Source organism: Elgaria multicarinata, chromosome 5 (genome assembly GCF_023053635.1).
Source record: "Elgaria multicarinata webbii isolate HBS135686 ecotype San Diego chromosome 5, rElgMul1.1.pri, whole genome shotgun sequence".
Classification (NCBI taxonomy): domain Eukaryota; kingdom Metazoa; phylum Chordata; class Lepidosauria; order Squamata; family Anguidae; genus Elgaria; species Elgaria multicarinata.
In genome coordinates this window covers 82,373,264-82,392,363 of record NC_086175.1, presented here as the reverse complement: position 1 = coordinate 82,392,363, position 19,100 = coordinate 82,373,264, and the positions used below count along the sequence as shown (strand labels likewise).

Below are 19,100 nucleotides of genomic sequence, written 5' to 3'. Positions count from 1 at the left end.
TTGTTGTTTAGTTTAACCACTGTTAAAATCAGTGCAAATGTATCTCCTAAGCTGTTCAGGGAAATAGATTTACTCTAGAAAATGGTTGCGAGAAAGGAATGCACCATAGAATAGCCCACTCCTGATTTTTTACTCATTAAGGTAGCATGTAGTTAAGCTAATCGCTTCATTATGACTCCACTTATTATTTTTGCTTGGCTCAAAAATACCTCAATTTTTCTTCCCTTTCTTTGTAGCTGTTGCTGCTGCTGCAAAAAAAGTTCATAAATGTCCACTCCCTCTAAGGAAACATGGAAGGAATCACTTGAGGAAGCTGCCTATATTTTCAGGACCTACTCAGGGACTTTATAGCTCTCAGGCTGGCAAAGAGGACAAAAGAGCTTCAAAAAGTTTGATAGAAAGCTTAGGTCTAAGCAGCAAGTTTCTATGTGAAAAGCAAAGCCTATGATTTGGCTCAATTCTAGTTAATACAGTAGTCAGTGAGTGCTGGTGGCTCTGATTTTGGTGGGGCTGTGAATCCATTCCATATTTCAATCTGAACCATCCAGAGCTTTAAAGGAGCTCTCAAAGGTGCTGAACCTATTTTGGGGATAAAGTTTAGCTCCTTTAGAATTCTGGCTGGTTCTGACTGAAGTCAGAAATGGATTCACAGCTCCACCAAAACTGAAGCCACCAGCCACCACTGACAGCAGTGCTGAGAAGAACCAGGGGACCCTATTTTACAAAGCATTTTGCCCTCCTCAAAAAGTGACCCATTCCAGGTCTTGCATCTTCTAGGGATGGTTGAGGTGCAGGGAAGTGTTCACTTCCCCCCTCCCCCCAAAGTGGCAATTTAAATGAAGCTGATGCTTCCCCCTCTTGGAAACAGATGAGGCAATCCACAGTGAAACCTTTACCTTTCCCCCTCTCATGGAAACGACCAGACAAGCAAAGGGGTAGGATGCAAATCCTACTGCAGTTTATTTCCTTTGAAGATGCCATTTCAAAGAGGCAATAAGTAGCACAAGGCACAACATGATGCCTCAGACTCTCTTGACAAAGTGAGAGATGAAGAAAATATTCTGTCAATTGTTTAATGCAAAAAAGGGTGGGGGGTTGTGGGAGCTGGCTTTACTTTCAGCAGGAATTCTACCCATATGAAACAGCAACTTTTGTGTCAGATATTGAAGCCCACAAAAGTTTGGTATAAGTGTATATTTATATTGCCCCAGGAAATTATTAAACAATTAGACTAATTCAGTTTGATAAGTCTTGCAATAAAAAATACTATATCCAGGAAATAATCAGAGACATATAGGACCTACAACAAAATGTTAACAGTCCTTCTTCATCTTCTGTTCAGGGTTCCAGTCAGCCATGCTCTCTTCTAGGATACTGGGCAAAAGGCGGAATAATAATAATAATAATAATAATAATACCACCACCACCACCACCATACTTTTCCCTGCTGATTTACCATTATCTTTTCAAATTAACACTCAACGTTCTGTGGCTAGTGAACAATATCAGTATTCACTGAATTGTTGTTGGTTTTGCTCTGTTAGGTGTTAGGTTTTTGTTTTGTGTTTTGGTACTTCTGCAAATCTTGGGGTTTCTCTAAGCATGATGGTATCACCTTCTTCTTTCTCAGTACAATGTTTCTGCCACTCTTGGCACACACACCATCTGAGTTTCTGTTAGAGCAGGAGTATCTGTCGGTTTATGGCAGTTCTTTGCCTGAAGTATAATTTCAACTAAGGATGTCAGTTGATCTGAGAAATCTCCCACCAGAGGCACTCTCCATTCCCTGATGGGAGGGGTGCTTAGAACAGGAAGATCAGGGACTCTGTCACACTGTTTAATTTGTCAGCGCCCAGTCCCATAAGGAAACAGATCGCCCCTGTGTCAGTGTAGGACCTCTGGGGCAATTTTCTATTTCCTAGTGGTGGAGTGTCCAGATGAGGCACGAAGAGGCCAAATAGAGGATAGCTGTCAGGAATTAAAACTGAAATAACTGGATGACCTCAAGAATGACATAGGGGCAATGTTGAATTAATTGGGCTCCAAAATTTAATGAAGCCCAACAATTTTAATCAATTGACCCAATTAATAGATTAATGTGACAGCTTTAATTTCAACATATGCTGCTTCCACTATCTTTAAAATGAGTTTACAAGTGATGAGAACAGTGTCTGCATTTTATACACTAAAATCTGTATTTGTACACATTTAAACACATCTACTGTTCACAGGCATGTTCTGTACACTAAAAGCCTATAGTAATAATTTTAAATCAAATACATTCAAACTATTGAATGTTGTTGTTGTTTCTTTAAAAAAAAGCAGTTATGGGGCAGATGGATTTCTATTGTTTTTTGTAGGAAAGCAAATGGTGAGATTGCCAAAACTGGACCCTCCCAATGTAAAAAGAAAAAGAAAAAAGATGTAGTTCTTAGCCATGCTTTTAATGTAATGTGTATTTTGACCCTAAGATTGCAATCCTATGTTGACTTTCTAAGAAGTAACCTCCAATGAATTCACTGGGCTTATTTCCAACTAGGTATTCATAAGACAAGTGCATAATGATATCAGAAATTTCCTCCATTACTTATTTATCAATTATTCATTGATAAATATAGCTATATGTTCAGAAACAGGAGACATTACTTCCAGCACTCTTTGTGAAGTGACTGTATCATTCATCCAGCATGATCTAACACATTCTGTTCAAATACAACTTAGACTTTGTTTGTTCCTGCTTATTATCCGTATTCCTGAACCTCTACCCCTAATACTTGATGAATAATCTGCGGCTTTGCTGTCTTGACTTATATTTTAACAAGAGCTCTACCAAATGAATATATTTACTTTTCCTCCATTGCCCTCAGCCTCCACTTTTCTTAGCCTTCCTCATCCTACCTTCTTTGGCTTGCCTTGTCCAATATATATATAAATAGACAGTTCTTAGTACAGGCAACTAGCATATCTAGGGTCAACAAATACAAAAAATATATGTGGAAAAGATGTAACACTGACAAGGGACACTCAGTTATATGGTAATAAAAAGCTACTGAGCATAACAGGCACATGAATGTGGCTCTGTTTTTAGCTACATCTGTAAAATAAAACCTCATTAAAGCGTTCTGCATAAAAAATGCAATCATCCTGCATTAGGAAAAGTCCAAAGATGTGACAACTTAGGAAAAAATATTGCTGATTCTATAGAAAGGAATATGAAAACATGACTGAAAATAGTTTAGGATTTCACTTTAAGAGGAGTGCATGATTTTTTCCTGTATTTTCTTGGTTTTGCAGAGTCAGCTATTTCATCACATCTCTAGTTTCAGTTATAGCAGAAGGTTCCTGTGTGGCCTACTTCCCCTTAATAAGAATGCATGTGGTAATTTGATAGCAGGTTTAAGTATACAGTCTATCAGGATTATTGAAGAAAAAAGCCATGTGTTAGAGTTTTCATCCCTGGAATAGCACGATAGTACTCTTAAGAACTGAAAAATTAATTCCACCTACAATGACTAGAGGAAAGAGATAATCAGTAGCTCAATATACTAGCCCATCACCTATAACACACAGCCTTTCTTATCTCCTACTTATAGTCCTTTACTCCTCTAAGTTCATACAAGAGCAGTAGCGTTATCAGACAGAGTGACAGTTATGTGTATACTGTTATGTGTAGGGAACTGCTAAAGATTTCACTGGGTCTTGCCCCTTCATAACTGTGTGTGGAACTGTAAGCTAAAAGTATGATCTGCAACTCAGGGCTCCTTTAATGCAGTTTTTAATACTCTACAGGTTAAACACATCTGTAGCTACACTGTACGAAGTTTGCTTTGCTCAAGTTGGGAACTAATATTCTTACGGTCCAATCCTTTAAGTAGTCTTACTCTGCCCTACACGCCTTACTCCCTTGTATGTGTTTTTTAGGATTTCAGCTTTAATTCTAACATTCTCAGACAAAATCTAATACATCGTTCACTTTGACGTCTGCAGCTTACCTGGCTTCCAACCCATATTTTTTTTGCTTTGCTCCCAAGCCTGGTGAGACCCAACTCTCCATGACAGCCTGTCCCTTAAAGTACAATTCCACTTAAAATCTGTCTTAACTCTCATTGTATCTCAATAAATTCTATCATTTCACAAGCTATTCCTCAACCCCAAGACTGCTCAATTCCTAACAAGAAGCTCCCTCTCCTTAAACCTTCTGCAATTATTTCAATTTGAGGTATAAATAAAAGCCTATCCCAAAACATTTTTCCACATAGTTACTGTGAATAAGTTCCTCCACTCTTGGGCCAGGTTCAGGCTATCTTTCCTGGCTTCATAATGAGCACAGGGGATGAGCATTTATCCCTCAGCCCTCCCACTCATGCACCAGCTTCAGAGCTTCATTCCTGGCTTGTATTACACTAGAGTTCCCTGTTACTTTCGAACAAGCTTAATGTCAGTAAATAAAACAGAATAATAGGCCAGGATCTGAGCTGAAAAATATAGGGAAGGGACAAGGGAGATTTATGCAGCCTCAACACTAATTCCGAACTTTATAAACCATGGTTTTTGAAGCTGACAAATATTATGAGACCTAACTCTACCCTTGTTTAACATGCTAAACTATAGTTTCTCATATACATGATGCTATCCACCACATATAAGTCCTATTCAGGCATTATCAAATATAATGCTATCAACCACATTCAGGGATTAAGAGGCATACTAGCATCACTCCCCTCTATTTCCATTTTTTCACCCTCTATATGTAGAGGGCAACTTTTTGAAGGAAACAACATCCTCTATCTGTGGCCTCCATAACTTGGCCTCCATAAGGAGAGCACAACGGAACAGCAATGTAGTGAGGCAAGGCTGTATTCAGTTCATATACATGCATTATTTCCAGTAATAGACATAGTAATTGTATGCTGGATGCATATAAATTTGTGCACCCGTATACATAATCCATTGGTACAAAAATCAGTTTGCATGGATTAGGGTCACTGTGACTAATGTATTTTACACAGGTAAGTGTGACATTATGTTTATAACTATGTATTCTTGTAATAGATCTATGATTTGGTAAGTATCATGGGAGTGAGAATGGTGGATTTGCATTTGTGAGCTGACTGATAGAGTGAGGAGGTGAAGAGGGTGTGCTATATAAACTGGGTGCTGTGCCTCTGTGAGGCAGACAGGGATTATATTTCAGATGGTTTAGATCAAGATAGGATGGGAAAGGGGCAAGATTAGATTGGGTTTAGATCAGATAGGATTTTAGGTTTGAAAACAGAGAGAGAGAGAGAGAGATCTGTGGTAATTGTGCAAGGATTGGTTGAGAGTGATTTTGGAGTATTATGTATGAGAGAACCTATATTAATAGTTTTATTTAAGAGTTACTTGTTTATTATTCATCAACTTATTATTGTAATTAACAAAGCTGTCTTTGTTTATAAAATCATAAGCCTTCTGTACTTGGCTACATAAAAGGGAGGATATAAGGTTAAAGCGTAAAGTTTGTGCGTCCTCACAGAGAGAGAACTGAGTAAGGGTTGGGCCTGAGCCTTAAAGTCCTGGTTGCAGCGAACCCAAGAGGGTGTTGGAGAAGATGGTTCCTGCTGGGGCTGAAAAAGGGAATTCTCATTAGGATAGGGCCAGGAATGCCACAGATTTATATGTAGACAGTGAGTTGAATTCCATCTAACTTATGTCTCATTCTTTTCAATGAGTTTACACTAAGTAGAACTAACAGAGTAAGTAGATCTAACAGAGAGCTTTGGCTATTGGTCGATATGAAAATGTAATAAATAAATAAACATGGCTACAACCCAGTTTGCTTCCTTGTTCCTTCTGGCTTGTCCAGGAACTATGGTAGAGAGAAGTAAGAAAGCTTGATTACTGTAACACAAAACCTTATCTTAGTTGATAGAGAATTAAAAATAATTTTTAGCAATGAAAATGTGTCCATAATGTTTTGTATAATTTGCAATAATATTGCAGAATACAGATACAAATTTTTTTTTATAAAGAAAGCTAAAGCACTCTGAAGTGAAATAAATGTATTATTTGCATTTCCAAACATTTCTGTGTTTAGGAACTAAATAAAAGCATTACCAAACCATTTTAGGCAATAACATTTAACCGCAGCTGACCTTTTGTATTAAGTAAACAAACCTTTCTAGCCAGTTTGCTTCCCTCTGAACTCTGCAAGATGATAAGCAATACCTTAATTACATTCATTTACATGACTTTGAAATTGTTCCAGACTGAAGTCAATGACTACAAGGTCATAGCATATGGAGAAGGGAGACACAGACAGATAATTAGGGGGAGTTTATACAACACAGCTGTGGAAGTTTCTTCTTCAGAGTTAGAATAATAATTAGAACAAATAAAAAATAATGGACTAAACTTTCATCATATTTATATGGAAAACAAACATTTAATAGCTAAATGATTTAGTTAATAAGTTTTCCTTTACTGAAATTAGAAACTCCAAAAATTAGGATTTTTAGAACCCAATGGCAAATGCAGGAGGCTGCATATTTTATGCAAATGTTGTAAAAGTACAGGCTGGAAAGCACTCTTTAAAATCAATGTTACTGGACACTATATGTGCTGAATACACAGAATACATCTAGGTTCACTAGTATATTGATTGCATTACATCAACTTATTTAGAAATGTGAGAAAAACCACAATATTCATACTACTCAATTCTATTCAGTTCAGTTGAATAGAAGTCACAATTAACTATATGTTTTGCCTTATAAGGCATTTTAAAATGCTAGCTATTTAACCTCAAACATTCTGTAGAAAACCAAATAGATTGTCCTCCAGTTTGCTGAACAAAGCTGAAGAAAGCATTCATTGGCCCAATTCATATTTCATGGCCAAATCACCATTTGGCTGTTGGGAACATACTGCAGGTTCTCTATTCACCTAATGAATATCACTTCTCTCTTCCACTTTCTGGTTCACACTAATATTCATTAAACAAAAACCTACGGTTTACAAACATTAAGGCCCTTGCTAGACCTACCTTTGAATCCAGCCTTCAGGCGCGGTGAGCCTGTGCTACAATTAGCACGGGCCGTCGCGCCTATCCAGATGTCGCCCATTTTTAAAAAATCTTAAAGGGGCCATGTGTGCTGGATCGCACCAATGAAAAGGTAAGTGGTTTTTTTTTAAAAAATGAAGTGTTCCCCACTTCCCCCTGCCCCCGCTTGTCTGATGCATGTCTGATGCACCCCTGCTGGCCAGTCTGCCCCCCCCGCTCGCTCGCCTCGCCTCACCAGGTCCGCTCTTTCCCCCCTGCCACCCATCTTTCCCCACCCCCACAATTCCCTTGCCCCTGGCCCGATGGGCACAACGCTCGGCTTCTCCCAGCTACCGGGAAAAGCCGTGGAACCTGCTAGACTTTCTGCAGCCCCGTTCTCAGCCTGGGGCTGCGGAAAAACTGGCCCAAAAGTGGTGCCGGTTATCCTGGGCCAAGGGAGGGTTTAGCCCGGCCTGACCCCGGGATTCCCTGTGCATCATCTGCACGCACAGGAGGGAGCCCGGGCCTCGGATCGGGCTAAATCCTCTTCTAGGAAGGCCGTAAGGCTCTAGAGCTGTCAACCAAGCAACAAAAAGCAGGTAAATTGGGAGTTAAGGCCAGGTTATCATAGATCCAGAGGAAGGTTGAAAGAAATCTCTCCTAGAATCCAGGGTGTAGAACTCAGCAAAGTCCAGGTAGGAAAAATTAATCCAGGCAGAGAATGTAGAAAATATTTTAAAATGAAAAGTGCAGTGAAGCCCAACCTTCACCAGTGAGCAAAACTTCCCTTTCTCCCTCAATCTTTAACCAACCTTCTTGAAATGTTAAGTTTATGTAAAATAGGCATTTCTTTCTGGCACACATACATTTCAAGATTGGTGAAAAAAATCTCAATTTTATGAATGTTAGAATAACCAAACCCCCAATTACCCCTTTATAATGGTAGAATTCTTTTTCCCTGTTGAACCTAAGGACACATGGCTGTGCATCCTTAAATTTGCTGCTCCAGTGATGGAGAGCAAGTATGGAATAAAGTTTACTTAATACTGTGTAACGTGCAAAGCTGATTTCAAAATGGTCACTGCACTTTGTTACAATTAACTGCTGGTGTTTCCCAAAACTGCTTCCTTCCATGTATCCGCACATACAACACTCTGATTGCTACAATCATTTCTCTTTTTTTATGAATATGCAATGGATTTTCTTGTCATTCCTCACCTTAATGTAGTTAGTTATAGGCTTCTCAGTGTTCAAAAGAATCTCTGAAGTCTCGTTGGCACTTTCTACTGCAAAAGTTTCATTTGTTCTGTCTTGAGAGTCTGTATTGATTGTGTCATACATCATTGGCTCAAAACGTTTTGTTCTCTGCAGACATCTTCTGTACCTCCTTTAGACAGCTCCATTATCACTCTAAACCAAATAGACCTTGGGCTCATATGTTGCTCAGTCACTTTTGTAGGTTTTTCATACTCCCCTTTAATAGCTAGTATGTCGTTTATGACTGTATTGTCTGGCCAAAAGATAGGTTCTTGAGCCATAGCTCAATTCACAGGTGGCTGTCATGCATGAGATTATGTATCCTGAACAGCTGTCTAAAAATATTTTTAATAGAATAAAAAATAGATATTCAGTATTTCATGTCTTGTGTAACTATGATTCGGTCACCTTAAACAAATTAACTTTAATTCCACTTAATTCCTCTCTATAGTTCCAACAAGCATATCTGTTTTTTCAAACTTCTGCTTTTCTGTCAAGCCACCCCACCAAACTATTTTTTTTAGCTTTGCAAAAGTTTGCAAGTAGCTGTTTGGAATTCCTTCAGTTTCAGTTCTGAGATTGACAAATACAATACCATGAAGTTTATAGCAGCAAAATCTGTTTTCCCAGAATTTACTCCTATTCTTTATTCCATATGCCATGGAGAACACACCAGTAATTTTAGCACTTCGCTTGGTATACAAGTAGCTGTTGGAATTCCTTCAGTTTCAGTTATGAATCTGACAAATACAATACTATGAAGTTTATAGCAGCGAAATCTGCTTCCCCAGAATTGACTCCTATTCTTTATTTCATATGCCATGGAGAACACACCAGTAATTTTTAGCACTTTGCTTGGTTTACAGACCATTTATAGTTATTTCTGTAGTGTTAGTAGTACCAGCCACTTTTGAGCTCTGTAAGGTGTACTATTATTTTCAGTCTTTGTGATCTGTTTCCACAGTTACTGTTTTTCCACAGTGCACCAAAACACTATAACCAATATTCCTTCTTCTATTAGTCACCTAGTAGCCGCCATCCATCAGGGAGAGAAGGAAGCAAGGCCACACTATCAGCTCAGCTGAGAGAGCAGCTGCCTTTAGCTATTCCTTTCCTTCAACTGCCACCTGATATAAGAGATGGGAAGCAGGACTACTCCATCACCTCTGCTGAGACCAGCTATGTTTGACTCCTCCTCTTCCCAAATTGTTTCCTTCACAGCTGTTCAGTATAAGAATTCTTAAAGGAACAGAGGAAGCTGCATTATATTGAGTAGACCTGACTAGCAGCAGCTCTAGAGCATTTCGGGTGGGATTCTTTCCTAGTCCTACCTGGACACGTTAGTGGTGTGCTGGGGGAACTGTGTACTTTCTGGAACCAATAGCTGCCCTTGCGGGCCCAGGTGGATTTTCATCCCAGCGCTACCACTAAGCTATGGCCTCTCCTTACCAACAGAGTTTTGTTGGATAGTTAAGAACATAGGAGCCATGCTGGATCAGACTATGGGTCCATTTAGTCCAGCACTCTGTTTACACAACAGACAACCAGCTGTCGACCACAGACCCACAAGCAGGACATGGTAGAACAGCACCCTCCCACTCAAGTTCCCCAGCAACTGGTGTATATAGGCTTACTGCCTCTGATACTGGAGGAAGCACATAGCTACAAGGACTAGTAGCTATTGATAGCGTTCTCCTCCAGGAATTTATCCAACCCCCCTTTAAAGCCATCCAAATTGGTGGCTGAATCTTCTGGTAGCGAATTCCATAGTTTAATTATGCAATGTGTGAAGAAGTGCTTCCTTTTATCTGTCCTGAATCTCGCAACAATCAGCTTCATGGGATGACCCCAGGTTCTAGTATTATGGGAGAGGGAGAAAAATGTCTCCCTATCCACATTCTCAACACCATGCATAATTTTGTACACCTCTATTAGTTCCCCCCAATCCTCTTTTTTTCCAAACTAAACAATCCCAGCTGTAGTAACCTTCCCTTATAGGGGAGATGCTCCAGCCCCTTGATCATTTTAATTGCCCTTTTCTGCAGTGTTTTTATTGTCAGCGCTTTGGAAGCATAAGCATCAGGTGAACTTTTCTAAAACAATCTAACATCTAATTTCATAAAACTGGCATCACTGACTCAGCTACTTGTTCTTTCACATGCAATATTTTCAGCCTTTGTTAATAGTTCCTGTAATTACAAGAATATTATTTCATTAATTGGCATCAAGTAAAGCTCAACAACTTGGGTCAATAACAGACTCCTATACATACTTAGCTGGGAGTAAGTCCCATTAAACTTTATTATTATTATCATTATTAGTCTTGTTCTTTCAACTGGCCGTATCAGCTTTGGCCTCTATTTTAATTGCAAAAGGTTTTAATCCTTTTTAGTTAAGACATTCCACACAAACACACATTCATCTAACATAATCTTCTAGCATAATATGAATTCCCTGTTGGTATTCTTCAGAACTGCTTCCTTTCATGTACAAACATCCCCCTGCCCCGCAATATTACAATAGCACAGACTGCCAGGATGTCCAGACTAGGCAAACTATGGTTACTTCTGTCTACTAGTGGTTTGGAGGTGAACCAAAAACCAGGAAACAGCATCCTGCATATTCCTGACAGCCAACCATGGTTTGGCTGTAAAGCCTGAACTAATCAAAGAAGTGTGCTTGTGATAAAATGAGGGAATCAGCCCTAGTTTTCAATTGACTAGAAACCTAACTGAAAATAGTATGTGATTTCCTTAGAGTCATTAAAGTTATTGCCAAGATGAAGGGCAATGTATCAGATGAGTTAGAACAGCAGAAGATCGAATCAGATGAACTATATTCCACATGGAAGTCATAGTGAACAATATTGCTAAGAAAATGTTATTTTATTAATAAGCATATTTACTATAAAGTAATATAAATATTTCCAATACTGCCTCTCAGTTACAAATAAGCTAAAAAAATCTTAAACTTTATTTCACTACACCATTGCCTTGAGTCACTAACCATGCAATTTATGCACAACTCCTATATCAATAAGGTGCTGCTGTTTAAGAATGATTTAATGCAATATAATGTATAAGTATTGTCACTTATAAGTATTTGCATTTCTCTTCATACCCATTTCACAACAGAGGGAAGTGAGTAGTTGGGTTCCCCAAGGATCTGTACTGGGGCAAGTACTTTTTAACTTGATGATAACATTTTTTTCAGGATGGTGGAAACCCAAGGAACCTGTGAAGAGCTCCAAAAAGATCATTCAAAACTGGATGAGTGGGCAACAAAGTGGCATATTTGCTTCATTATAACTGTGTAAAGTGATGCACATTGAGATAAAAATACTAATTCCACAAATAAACTGATGGGGTCCAAACTAACAAGGAAAGAAATATTAGTATCATGGAGGATTGCTCAAAGAAAACATTAGCCCAGTGTGCAACAGTTTGGGGGGGGGGCAGCAATTCTAAGTTAGGGATAAATAAGACAAGGGTTGAAAATAAAAACTTCCAGTATCGTAATGTCCTTACACAAATGAATGGTATAGTCACACTTGGAACACTGTGTACAGTTCCCAGCTGCAATAACAAACCATAGTTTAACCCTGAACAGCTCAGGAACAGAACTCATGGTTTGTTGTTGAGTTGTGAATGCTCTTGGTCTTTTAATCCATGGGTTATTACATGTGAATCCAAAACTGTGGGTTGTTTGTGGATTCTTTCACCAGGCTATAGAGGTGGCAGGCAAGAGTGGTTAAAAATAACCCAGCTGCTCTACAGGTCAGTACTGCAGTGTTGCGAAGGCATTTGGAATATAGAGAGAGAACAAGTTAAGGAGGAGGGAAACAAGCAACGCTGAGACTTATAAAACAAACCCTCGTTTGTTTGACCATCAGCCAGACAAACCCTGGGTAGGGTAACAAGCCATGGGTTAACAATGGATTAAATAAACCATGGGTTAGGGTTATGTGTGAACCAGGTCCCTGGATGATGGATGAATCCGGGACTTCAAATATCCTCTTACCTCTCGGCAGTTTTGCCATTGCTGCACATTTTCCTCTTCACTTTGTTAAGGAGAAAGGATTAGCATGAGTTTCCAGTTGGGCAAATGATGAACAGTAATCTTAATGGATTGTCATAATGTCTGACTTCTTGTAGCTATATGCCACTGCTGCCCACTCACCTCTTCAATTTCTCCCTTCCCCAGCTTCCTTTTATGACAGAGTTTGGTGGTCACCATCTGCTGCTAACTTGTTGCTCGTAGAAACAGACTGGAAATTGAGAATGCATGGATCCTTGTACTCCATGAACAGCCCAGAAGCCTGTTTTGAATTCGTCCTTTGTGATTCAAAATGGGGCCAGATTCATTGGAAGGAATCTAATTTTTAATCATTCAGGAAAGCTTAAATTGACTGTTTGATCAATGAAATGTTACAGCTCTATTTTAAGTACATAAAGTCTTGTAACAATATTTTCATTTTAAAGAATGAGCATATTACAATAATTAAGAATTACCATACTATTCATAGTATCATCTTAATGAACACTGCATATTTGTTTGTAAATCAAGATTTGTTACTAACTCTGAAACTTGGACACAACACATCGCTGTAGCCAAAGTATATATAACATAATTTGACCTCTGCCTTACTTTAATTAGGATAACCACATTTAGCTGTGCAGGAACCTTGAGCATTATCAAAAGCACTTTTATTACAGAGCATAAGAGATGTTATTTTCCCAAGTTTACAAAGTCAGAAATGTGATAAGACAAACTGTTTGACTTGTTGCACTACTTTATTTTAAACTTATACAAAGTCTTCCGACACAGCAGTTAAGAGATGATATAGTGAGATCACAGAATATCTTTTGTTATTCCTTCCTTTCTATATCTGTCAACTTCATAACTCTTCAGGCATATGTAGACTTTCTAGAATATCTATGCATGGTGTGACTAAAGATTTTGGGTGATACTAGAATAAAAAATAGCATACAATTAAGCGTTAGTTCAGACCACATGCAATCTTTTACAAAATTCCACCTACGCAAGAAAAATAAAAAAGTTGGGAGTACAAGTCACTTATTAAGCTTAAATTACTAGAAATTATATGTTTCGGGAGTTGTTAGAAGGTTTAATAATTTCTACCATCAAGTTGTATTTGTTCTTTGAAGACATAACCCTAAATCAACCAACCATCTGAAAAATACATCCAACAGGGTCTAGCAAACTGTCAGGACTGATGAAGTAGGCAAGCCAGAAGAAACGGGACCCTAACACACAGACATGCATTTCTCTCCAAGCATACACTCACACATTCTCAAATCAATGTACATCATCTCATGTCCATACACATACTTCTCTGTATGTGTGTATGTGCACGTGCATGTGTGTACATACATGTACTCACACACAACTGGGAATTTTCAGTGTACAAACTACAATCCTCCCTTGGTCTGCACACCCACGTGAGTATTCTCTCTCTTCTCTACCCCATCTCTAGATCCTCATAGTGGTCTGCCTCTCACTATCTCCCAAATCATCTATCTATCTCTATCCATGTTTCTCTCCCCTATCTTCCTTTTGTTCTTCCCCCTCTTTCCATCTCCTCTCCCATCCCATTTCCTGATCTCTCAAAAACCTTTAGCTATCTCTCCTCTGTCCTACAGCTCACTTTGCCTTGTACCTCTCTTCCATCATCAGTGACAGGGCTTTCAAAACGACACTTTCCTCCTGTGCCAAGCTGTTATTTGGCTAAATCATCCACTGCAGCATGGAAAGAATAACCCATATTGAAGGCACTTTCTCCTATTTCAAGAGTGCAGGAGTGGTGGCAGGAGTGCAGTAGACTGGCAATAAAAGAGAGGTAGAGAGATGAACAAATGGATGGGAAAGCAACATACACATGAGCTTCACAGGCTGAGACATTCTAGTCCTGACAACCCGAACATGAGCTGGCATCAGATATTGTGTTTGGACACATAACAAAGGGAGGTGGTTGACCCTTTCAATATGTTTGGCAAGTTCTGGAAGGTTCTACCTTCATCACAGGCAGTGTTGGAACCCTATGTGTACAGGATTATCCCCATACATTGGTGATGTGGATAGATAATGTGAAGATTATCAGAAAAATAAATATTCATGGAGACCTCACCAAAAAATATTTCCATGTGAAGTGAAATCCTTAGAAACTCAGTTCACAATGAAAACTTAAGGAAATATACCATACCAGATCTGTTTCAATTCATGCCACCTGCTCTAGTAGCTGAGTAGTGTTATTTTTTATTCTGCAGCAGCTTTATAGACAGTTAGACTCAGTACAAAACAGTTGACAGTTAAAGAAGTACTAAGAAAGTGTAACATTCTTTAACTGACATTTACTGCACTGGCCTTGGACTTCTAATCTTTACCAGACAGGCACACAAATCAATCCATCAGCTCATAAAGGTGTGCTTTCTTAACCTCTAAAACAGATGGGATTGGCTAGAAATGTCTAGCATGTCAAACTGTTAATCACCATTGCCCTTTGCACAAAATAACTCACTTAAGTTGAGGCATGGTTGCACTGTAACTGACATTAGTCTGTGGGAAACCCATTTAGCTGTCACATACTCCTGCCACTCCTGCTCTCCCTTAATTAAGCCTAATGCCTTATAATTTGACCTTTTGTGCTAACCTATTAACCCTATCTAGTACAAGTTCAAATATGTTAAACTAAAAACTTGCTGTAAAATATTAAATGCCAACCTAGCTGCTGGAAGTAGAAGTGCTACTTTTCTCAACCCACACATGTCAGGTCTCCAACTATCCTAAAAAAATGCCATGGAAATTGGAAAATGCTACTGATGTTAAGTAAGGGTTACATTCAATAAACAAAAGATACAACTCAACCACTGTTGAAACTTGCTAGGTTATTTTAATACATTTCTTTCAAGAATATAATTCTCTCCCAAATTTGAGTGGTCAACTGTCTACCATTTTGGAAGCAAAACAGGGTCACCCAAAAATAAGGAAGCAGATTCTACATACTTGGAAGTCCCAAGTATGTAGAGTGGCAGGACCAGCCAGGTCAGCTGGCCAAGCAGGTCGAGTGGGCAGGAGGCGTGTGGGTGGGCAGCCACTTCTTGGTCCTGCTGGCCACCTGCATGGTTGTGGTGGGCTTTTTTGACGGGAAGAGTGATGCACGCCACTCTTCCCATATTCTGCTGCATGCTACTACCGCATTAGGCAGCTTCATAGTAGGGCCAGTCCTGCCTTTCCCCCTAAGAGCTCAAGGCAGTATACATTTGGCTCCCAGGCCATCTCCCATCCAGGCTTCATTATACCCTATTTCTTCGATTCTAAGACACACTTTTTTCCCCATATAAACATCTCTAAAAATGGGGTGTGTCTTAGAATCATGGGTGTGTCTTAGTTTTTTTTTTTTCTGTTGGTACTGAAATTAGTGTGCGTCTTACAATCGAAGAAATACGGTAGTTCTCGTCTGTGACAACAGAACTGACACTCTGCCTTTGAAGTGCATAGCTAGGGTTCAGCTCAACATTGGGGCTCATTTAAAAATGTCATCAGGAGCCAATACAGCACCCAACCAGGGTTCTTCGCGATCAAAGAACCCAGGACTGAAGCATGTGAGATCAAAGAATCCCTCTAAAGACCACAAGAACACAAAGAGATAGAACTGCTACATTTGTTGGAGAGCGAGCTCGATTGATGCCTGACTTTGATATCATTTGGCTGGTAAGAGATGGCATAATCGAAGACTGGTAAGCAGCCAAAGTCCTATCGAGCCACATCCTCCATCATGGCATGGAAGTTGTTCCACAACATCATGCACTTTTAATGTTTGATTGTCTCTGTCCAGTAGGAAACAGAGAAAAGTTGGAAGAGGTTGTTTTTGAGTCCCTGAACTCTCCAGGGATGTATGTGAAGTCTCAGTCTGCCTTCTCAATGTATCTTTATGAGAAAGTGACTGGATTAGTGGTAGATTTCAGCGATGGCATGACATACTCTGTTCCAGTCCAGCTATTGTACAGTAACAATGTTACAGAAACAATGGACATTGCTGGAGCCAAGATGACATCTTTTTGATGGATCTTCTTAAGAACAAAAGGTGTCACTTTAATAAAATAATGGTGGATGTCATTGATGACATTTTAAAAAGTGCTGTTATGTTGCCTTAGATTTTGCAAATGAGTATACATGGAGGACTACCGGTTGCCCAATGGTCAAGTGATCATTTTGGGGAAAGAGAATTCCAGTGTCCGGAGATATTGTTCAACCCTCCACAAATGCCAGGCTTGAATCCTTTAGGAATACATACAATGGTCCTAAAAAGCATACAGAACATCCCTGAAGAATCCAGGCAGGAAATGTATGAAAACACCATCTTGTGGGGAGGGTCGTCCCTCTTTGAGGGCTTGAAAGAGAGGCTTACTCATGAGCTCATGGCTCCCATGCACACAAATCACCATTGAAGCACTACTCCATTGGGGGCAAGGGTCCAGCCTCACTTTCCTGAAAACCTTCAAGCAATGTAGTATCACAAAAGAGGATTACCTCGAGCATGGGCCCTGCATTGTTCAGAAGAAGTTCTATTGAGATGTGCCAGCTATACCCTAGGGGAGCTCAAGGCTGAAATGGCAGGGGAAGGCAATGAAAAATAAACCAGTAGTGCTTGTTTAATTCATGGAAACACTTTAGTTCTTTCACATAAACACATTTCTAGTAAAATGCATTGCAACTGAAAGGCAATTATTATCTTCCTTGGTGCTAGGAAGAGCCTCAAAAACGTATTCATGTTTATTGGGAATGAGTTATTAGTCTTTCATAATCTTGAAGGAATCATGCCTGCCTTTCATAGCTGATTTGACACAGTTTACAGGATAGCCTAATGGGTGTTAACATTATTATTAGTAGTAGTAGTAACTACAAAAATTAGAGAATGTGTGATTTTTTAACAATCTTTAGTTAATTATTACATTACTGATACAACTGGTGGTATTTAGTATTTGAAAGCTGAGAGCTTATGTGATTTCATATTTCATGCCTGCCCAAACAATTAAGATATGGTAATAGATCTCAACTCAAAGACTGAAATAATAAAACTTGAGTGGTAATTTTGGGACAAAATTGGACTCCCATTAGAGATGAAAGCCCTCAAGGCTCGAGAGTCCTTTGCACATGCATACTCCCCGCCACACACTTACCCCATATACTTTAGAGTATCAAAAGAAGTTTTCATTAGTTAGTACATCTCTTCTATGGTTTAGTGGTTAGAAAATTGGACTGGAAATGGAAAGACTTGGATTCTAGTCCCTACTCATCCATGAAACTCACTGGGTGGTTTTGGGCAGTCATTGACTCTAAGCCTAACCTACCACACAGGGTTGCTGTGAGGATAACATAGGGAAGAAGAGGATCAGGTACATCACCTTGGATTCCTTAGAGGAAAGGCAGGATATAAATGAAACAAATAAATAAATGAAAAAACCTCCCACCCAGAAAAACAGTATTTGGAATTAAGAGATGGGAACAGAGAACCAGCTTGTAGGTTGGGGGCTCTGGGGTTTGGTTTTAAAGAACAGTAATTCCTTGTAGCTTTAAACAAGTCCCCTTAAAGGATTTTCTCTTTGTTTGTACTCCTCATTTTGAAGCAAACAGAACAAGAATGGTCTAACACAATGCTGACTGTTCAAAATTTATTATTATTATTATTATTATTTATTTATATAGCACCATCAATGTACATGGTGCTGTACAGATAACATTTAATGTCATGTCTAGAGATCCAGGATTCATACATGCTTTTGTTTTGTTTTAAGTTTCTGTTCTGATCCAGTGGCTATTGAAAACTCTGATCACAGTGATCATATCAATTACAGGTGATTGGTTTAGACAGTTTTGTAAGTAGGCTTTCTTTCCTCTTTTCTTTTAAAGCCATCTTTTAAAATAGATTCTTCCAAGCCCTCATGCTCAGTGAAGGCAAAGCCTTCTAACATATCAGAATCCACCAAGTTTTACTTCCTTCTGGTTTAGGACGTCATCTTAAAACCAATGCATACAAACAAAGGTTGCTATGTTTTGAGGGTGATGCCCACAGATATTATATATTTTACAAGGGAAATAATAATAATAATTTTTAAAAAATCAAAGAACCCCATAAAGACAGAAAGGTTGCTATCCAATGTTAGCCCTATGTAGAGTAGACCGATTGAAATGCATGGAACTTTTGTGACTAACTTAAGTTTCATTCTTTTTAATGGGTCTCCTCTACACAGGACTAACATTAGATACTACTCAAATACACCAGAAACAAAGCAAAGGTCTGTCTAGCGGAGCATCCTCCTTCCAGCAGAGGGTAGTCGGGACAAGAAAGCAATCAGAGATATACTGCCTCTGCAGCTGAAGGTTCCAATTAGCTCTTACTTCCCATGTCCTCCCTAAGCTATAGCTAGACCTGTTCTTGTCCATGGATTTGTCAAATTTAAAGTCATTGGACACTTATGCCTTGTCTCAGCCAACTCCGCAGGTTCATTATGCCTTGTATGCAGCAATCTAAATATGGGAAATGGGAGGTCCTTAATAGAATTTACAAGACTCCTGTCCTGAATCTTTTCAGCTTTAGCCAATCATGCCCCCTAGCTTTCTTTAAAAAACAAACAAAACTAAGGCCTCAGCTAGACGAGGGGTTCAGAGGAAGGCGATCTCACAATTTTACAATCACGAGATGATCGCCCTCATCTACACGCAGTGTGTGACATCGTGGCTGCCATTTTTTTTCAAGGGGACAGAGCACACGAGTGCTTGTGCGCAAATGGTGAGGGTTTTT

General features: G+C 39.2%; 1 protein-coding gene and 1 pseudogene across 1 annotated transcript in view; one reads left to right on the top strand and one right to left on the bottom strand.

The window, feature by feature from the left end:
* Positions 1-16,870, top strand: part of LOC134399616 (actin-like protein 9) — a 45,992-nt pseudogene extending 29,122 nt beyond the window's left edge.
* The window catches only part of NRIP1 (nuclear receptor interacting protein 1), a 95,590-nt gene that overhangs the window by 64,416 nt on the left and 12,074 nt on the right, over positions 1-19,100 (bottom strand). The gene's annotated exons all lie outside the window — the stretch shown is intronic.